At 32.0% G+C, this 7,539-nt stretch overlaps 1 long non-coding RNA gene across 1 annotated transcript; it reads right to left on the reverse strand.

Moving 5' to 3' along the window:
* Nucleotides 1-6,319: 6,319 nt before the first annotated feature.
* LOC134270169 (uncharacterized) lies at nucleotides 6,320-6,831 on the reverse strand. The gene is made up of 3 exons (XR_009992741.1): nucleotides 6,751-6,831; nucleotides 6,549-6,605; nucleotides 6,320-6,372 (listed from the first exon to the last, which is right to left on the reverse strand). It is a non-coding gene; the product is annotated as an uncharacterized LOC134270169 (long non-coding RNA).
* Nucleotides 6,832-7,539: the final 708 nt, after the last annotated feature.

Consider the following 7,539-nt stretch of genomic DNA (forward strand, 5'->3'; position numbering starts at 1 on the left):
ATCAAGTAAACAACAAGATAATCGTATAAAACGCATGAAAACTGTGTAGTCCGAATTTCCTTGAATCCAATGGTAATCTATATTTTATAGGGATCATTCATTAATGACTGTTGTAAGAAACTCAAATAGGTAAAATCACCTTTTCGAATTAAGAAATAAAGTCCGCGTTTTCGTGAATGTTGCAGAATAACCTCCGAGGTCGAGAAATGTTGTTTGAAAAATAAAAGCCGAGGCGTTAGCCATTTCTCGACCTCGGAGGTTAATATGCATCATTCACGACAACAAGGACATTATTTCTATTCTAGCAAGACCGATAAATACGGCTGATCGTTTCCTCTACCATAGAGAAACGAATTAGGTCACCATGTCTCGTTTACGCTGTTTTATTTAACACCAGAGGTAAAATTTGTTTGCTTACCTGTGTTAGGAATGCAGACGATCTGAGCTTTCGTTACATTGAAAATAACCTTTTTTGAATTACAAATTTGTTCGTTATATGTATTGATCAGTTAAAACGAATACCGGTATACAATAACTAAATCATGTTCCTGTTTTACTTCTAAAATCACGTTGTTTAATGTGTAGGGAGGTCTGTGGAATAGCCCCGCTTAGCTATAAAAACCGTCTTCATCAGCAACTTTATGAAATTTACAGTGTTTATTTCATATAAAGACGACATCGATGCGGTCTAAACAAGTATTTCATTCTACAGTCAAACATGCATTTGAATATTTTTAATTTGATACATGTTTCTGATCTGATAATTTTTTGATGACGTTCGTGATCTATTGGAGAATAAGGTCCGGCGGCTTCCTTTCATGTTTTGAATAATCGTGGTAGAATAGGTGATACCACTTATTCAAATAGGTGATAGCACCTATTTAGCACGAAAAGGTGATATCAACTTTTATTCTAAGCTCTCTGACTTGATCACATGATTACGTTTATAACAGCATAAAGACTTGAGTTACTATTTATAGAATCTGAAATGCATATTAACTTTTTTCTTGTGACCATATGCTATATTGTAGGGGTACTTTTAGAAAAATTATTAAAAATGAGTGACATCGATCCCCCCCCCCCCCCCCCTGCCTGGTTTTCTCTTTTGAACAAGTGTTAAAATGGAGATAATTTTTTGTAAAAACAGAAAAAGTATTGATTTCTCAATTAAAGATAATATAGAATATAACTTGATGTTTCTGAAAAAAAAAATTACTACAACTTGTATTAATACTTTTTTTAATTTTCCGTAATTGATGAAACGTGACAATGCCTTGAAGTCTTTAATTAGGATCTACATGTACTTCATATTAAAGCATATTGGATATCTTTGTCAAAAATTGATGCGAGGCATAATCAAATAATTATATCAGCATTCTGAATAACTAAATCCTCTATAATTACTCCATCAATGTATAAAACGAAACACATATTAAACAGCAACAGCTTAATCTATGCTGAATCCCTAGTCTCTAAGTCTTGAATAGAAAAAAACTTGTGCCTTATTCCAGAATGTTCAAATTTTGTTTTCTCAATCTATGTGATAAAATGATTTAAATTCGATAATAATGTGAAACTTTACATTCCTATTTAATTGAGTTTACAACCAATTCTAGTTTAATTTGTCATATTTCCCAGAATGCAGTCATGGAAATTATTGAAAAAGAAAAAAAAAAAAACATCGCATAGGAGGACATGGAGATAAAATTATGTAATAAGATGAGAAGTTTATCGAATAGGAATCGTATTTTTTCGAATAAAAATGGATGCTAGTATGTTTTCGAACAACTTTATTGCATATAAACCAAATAATTAACGAATTAAAAAAAATATGGAATAGGAATGACAAAATTAGCGACTAGCAACCGTTTGTTTTAAATATTAATGACATCGAATAGGAAACGAGTGTTTTCGAGAAAAAAAATATGTAAATTTTATGATATATGAATCGTATTGTCACATTTCCTGTAATTGGAATAGCAATTTATCAAATACAAATACATGTAACAAATAATGGAATAGAAATAACAAATAATCGAATAGGAATCACATTCTATAGAATAAGAATGTTTTAGAATAATTTTGTTATTTTTATACTGAATTTGACTAGATGGGATGTTCCACTCACCTGATCAATATATATAGGGCTACTTTAATTGCAGAATTTTAAGATTTTTGTTTTATGCCCTATTTGTTGTTTTGTAGTTATTTATGGATGCCATGGATTTTGGAAAGTATTGTCAAAAATAAAGTTGTCATGAAGATATCTAAAACCGTACACTGTTCAAAATGTACATGTATACACGGGGGAAACTGTATGTTTATTTCTAGTATTCTTGAAAAAAAAAAATGGAAACCGGAATAGAAATAAAGTGATACTGATAAATCCCGTAAAACAACTTCCCAGCTAAAAAAGATGTTCAAACTTTGAGGTGGGGTCAATATTCAACAGGGTCAATTTTCAACTTGTGGACGTCATCCGGGGTAAGAAAAAAAAAATCAAGCTGTTGAAAAATACCCCGGGTATAAATTCAACGACTTTTGGTCTCAATATTCAACGTTGAAAAATGACCCCGGTTCAATATTCAACGTTGAAAAATGACTCCCGGGTCAATTTTCAACTCGGGTCAATATTCAACGTTACACCGGCAATTGCTCTTTGAGCAATAAGCCCGGCTAAAAATGACATCTCACAAACAAAGACACCGAAAGCGAGGGACCACAATTCTTTGAATTTGCTTGTATTCTTTTTCTTTGGAGTTGAATTTCGATACTTTTAAGACTCATTTAATGTCTGTATATGGTGCTGTACACCTCTTAATCAAATTGTGGATGAAAAAATATCTAGTATTTTCGTAAATCTTTTCTATGAATAATTTAAGATTTTTCAGTTGATATCTATTCAAAACCCCTGTTTGTGCATGCTTGGTTTTTTTAATTTGTGTGTATCTAATGATTACTATTGTTTTTTTTTTAAATTAAGAATATCTTGAAAAATTATCAGTTGGTGTAGTACGTTGCATATGTCCTTAATTTACCGATTATTGCATAGAACTAGGTGTAAAATGTTATGGGACGGATCCAACACCATTTTTCACAGAAATAACTGATCACTGTTGCCTAACCTCAAAATATTAAACCCAGCTCAGAAGTCAGTATGTTTAGAAATTTTAAAATGCTTGCTTAATTAAGAAAAAAATTATTGTTTTTGCAAGCAAGCCATTTCTAAAACCAATTGTCGGTCGTTAATAAAATCACCGTATGTAATTTACTATTTCTTACAATTCGTAAATAAGCCAGAAATATTCCCATCTTTTGCGAGTGTTGAAACCTTGGAGAAATTCTTTTTTTTATTTACAATTCTTTGATATAACTGTACATACCGCGTGTCGACAAAATCTTTATTATCGTCACATGTTTAATGACGTCGTCTTGAACTGTTGTTGACTTATCAAAAACTGTGGTAGTTTGATTTATGTTATTTTTAATAGCGGGAAAAATTTTCAATGACGTCATCAGCTGTGTTGTGAGCGGTGTTGTTGTTTCCGGTGTAAGTGACTGAGAACAGTATGCTCCTGTGCGTGATGACACAGGGTAAGTTGTATCTAAAGCTACTTTCAATGTCGACTTCATTGTAATCTCTGTAGTGGAGAGTGAAGGCCCTGGAATCATTTTGACAGTTGCAGGATGAGTTGTGAAAAATTGAGTCCTTGACGGAACTCTGACTTCTTTCTGAGTTGTAAGTCGAGGTTTCAACAAACCAGTGGTCAATACATCGCGACCGTTACCAGTCGGTACTAAAATTAAGAGAAACGAAAATATATTTTTTGTTAACATACCCGGTAGGAATATTTTTTTTGTCTTGTATACATATGAAATCATATCTTTTATAGTGTTAAAAATGTAACAATTTTAAACAATACACGCACATAACTGTATATATACTTTTAAATGACCTAAAATTTTTTGATTTTTTTTAATTTACGTTTAGTGGCAAAATACTTAATGGCATAATACATGTAGTATATATAAATTATATTATTAATACAAAGAACCCTACAGTAAAACTTGCTTGGTAATAAAACGAATCTCTTGGATCCCAGCTACTGAGTATATAAATTTAACGAATTTCTTATATGGATATAACGAATTAGGGATATAGCAAAGTAATTTCATAGGCCCCAGTGACTTCGATATAACCGAGTTTTACTGTATCATGAAGTACATGTACTTTGTCTTACTTTCTCCGCATGTTTCAATGAAGTCGTGACAACAGTCATCAAGTTTTATGCAGGGTAAATCACAGCGACAGCTCTGAACGTTTCCCTTCTTTCTTCCAGTATTTTTGCAGTTTCCACGTGCTCCTTTGTCACAACCTACAGTTCCATAAGAAGGCTATCAACAAGCCCCAAAAGTTATACTTCTCATTATTTTAATAGCTACATTTTTAGCTCTACTGGTCAGAGACCAGAAGAGCTTATGCGATAGTAATGCGTCCGGCGTCCGTCCGTCTGTCTGTCTGTCCGTCTGTCTGTAAACAATTTTTCAAAACGCTACTCCTCCTACAATTTTAGTCTGATTTCAATATTACTTGGCACACAAGTAGACTACACTAAGATACATAGAATAGTGCATCGGTTTTTAATTTCGATGAACGGTGTTGCCATGGTTACTAAAAATAGAATTTTCTGTGAAATTCCTTAAAAATGCTACTCCTTCTACAGTTTTGGTCTGATTTCAATATAACTTGGCACACAAGTAGACTACACTAAGATACATAGAATAGTGCATCGGTTTTTAATTTCGATGAACGGTGTTGCCATGGTTACTAAAAATAGAATTTTCTGTGAAATTCCTTTAAAACGCTACTCCTTCTACAGTTTTGGTCTGATTTTAGTATAACTTGGCACACAAGTAGACTACACTAAGATACACAGAATAGTGCATTGGTTTATGATTTCGGTGAACGGTGTTGCCATGGTTACTAAAAATAGAATTTCCTGTGAAATTCCATAAAAACGCTACTCTTTCTACAGTTTTGGTCTGATTTCAATATAACTTGGCACACAAGTAGACTACGCTTAGAAACATAATTTAGTGCATCGGTTTTGATTTGGATGAACGGTGTTGCCATGGTTACTAAAAATTGAATTTTCTGTGAAATTCCATTAAAACGCTAGTCCTTCTACAGTTTTGGTCTGATTTCAATATAACTTGGCACACAAGTAGACTACACTAAGATACATAGAATAGTGCATCGGTTTTTGATTTCGGTGAACGGTGTTGCCATGGTTACTAAAAATAGAATTTTCTGTGAAATTCCTTTAAAACGCTACTCCTTCTACAGTTTTGGTCTGATTTCAATATAACTTGGCACTCAAGTAGACTACACTAAGATACATAGAATAGTGCATCGGTTTTTGATTTCGATGAACGGTGTTGCCATGGTTACTAAAAATAGAATTTTCTGTGAAATTCCTTAAAAATGCTACTCCTTCTACAGTTTTGGTCTGATTTCAATATAATTTGGCACACAAGTAGACTACACTAAGATACATAGAATAGTGCATCGGTTTTTGATTTCGATGAACGGTGTTGCCATGGTTACTAAAAATAGAATTTTCTGTGAAATTCCTTTAAAACGCTACTCCTTCTACAGGTTTAGTTTGATTTCAAAATAAGTTGGCACACAAGTAGACTACACAAAGATACATAAAATAGTGCAATGGTTTTTGATAAGTACAAACCAGTAGAGCTACAGTCTCGACAGAGACTTCTGGTTGAACACACGGTAGAGATAAAGCATACTTTATGCAGAGACACATGTTTATTGTGGCACAGTCTGCTGCCAACTATATATAAGAAACGATCATCCTTACCCATTTAAGAATGTACATGCTATTTCATAAACAAATAATTTTGACATTTGCAAATTGGGGATTTTAAATAGAGTATACAAAATATACATAAATGTTTACTGAAATGCTGAAAAAATTGTGTTATAGCTTTTTCGAACCCATCGATATTTTTCTGGTAACCTTTATAATTATACAATGAAGGACCTGTTTTGCTATGTACGTATGTTTTAATTACGTTTAGATAATGTATTCTATTTGACTCAAGCAGTATATCTTATAAGCACTTTTTTGCAAAGAATATGTTTGCCTTGCTTCAAATCGCGTACTACTATATAATTATATAGACATCAAAACTACATCAATATAATTCATTATTGCAAAAAATATCGTAATCATATTTGTGATAAGTAAGTGGTTGTAATTTTTTGTAAATAAAGTATGTTTAATACCTAGAAAATCCTACCTTTAAGTTTGTGTTCATTCCGCTTAGGTTTTAAATTGGCCTTAGAGATTTCTGAAAACTTGAAAAAAATCACATCGATATTTTATATCATTGGGTATAAACCACGAACACAGAACTACAGCAATCTTTTAATATCATTTAATTTGATTATGTTAGTGATTGTAAATTACATGTATCTTTTTGTAAATAGAGAAAAAAAAGTATGTTTATTATATAGAAAAGCCTACCTTTAAGTCTGTTTTCATTCCGCTTCGGTTTTGAATCTGTCTTAGGGATTTCTGAAACTGGTGAAAAAAATCACACCGATATTTTATATCAATAGGCATAAACCATGAATGTGATACATGTTTACAATGTTCAAAGTTAACTATAAATGTTCAAGGAAAGATCACTCCTTCCATTTTATCCTTTAAAGAAGGACACACTTACTTAAGTAAATAATTACGAGAGTTTGCAAGAGTAGCAACATATTGAAATGTTTAATTATCTCAAGTTCTGGTGACTATGAAAACTTCGTCCACACAGTACGTCAGACAAATAAAAGGAAGGGGAAAGCGGAAACGTTAACATCTTGTCTGTCGGACTTTATGCTGTAGGAAGTTACAATGTACTAACTAACGCCTAACTGTGTTGAAGTTAAAAAGAACACTGTGACAACAACACTTTCCTTCTGGTAGATGTACTTAACTTTAACATTTCTTTCAAAACTTTAAAATTTACGCTTTTGCCAGTTTTAATAGAATAAAGTGTTAAATCTTGCTTTTCAGGTTTATACATGTTTTTAAGTTAAAATTGTATATTATAACATTTACCTTAACCTTTAATTGTTATAGTTCGTTGGCTTAATCTCCTTTATATAATTACATAAACTGTTTTCCTTTGTCATATTGTATATTCTGATATACACCTTTTTCCATAACATATTTTGCCATAAAACATATTTTATAAGGGATGTCTGAAATATTCATTATGTTTATGATTTAGCGTTTCTCAATACAAAGTATTTCATTTTGCAATCGATGTTTGTCAGACATATTATTTTGATACCAAATAAAGAGCTTCCCTGGTGGAAATCTCTACTCATTGACAAAAATTTAAGATGGAAAGCAAAATCTTGAAAATATAGGTATCAAGTTATTGAACTCTTAAAGACTATGTATAAGTATACAAGTTAATGAGAAAACACTGAATTTACATTTATATTCCAGTCAACCAAGG

The sequence above is a fragment of the Saccostrea cucullata genome, unplaced genomic scaffold, assembly GCF_032062105.1.
Source record: "Saccostrea cucullata isolate Sc308-1 unplaced genomic scaffold, CSIRO_AGI_Scuc_v1 ctg18130, whole genome shotgun sequence".
In the NCBI taxonomy this organism is placed as follows: domain Eukaryota; kingdom Metazoa; phylum Mollusca; class Bivalvia; order Ostreida; family Ostreidae; genus Saccostrea; species Saccostrea cuccullata.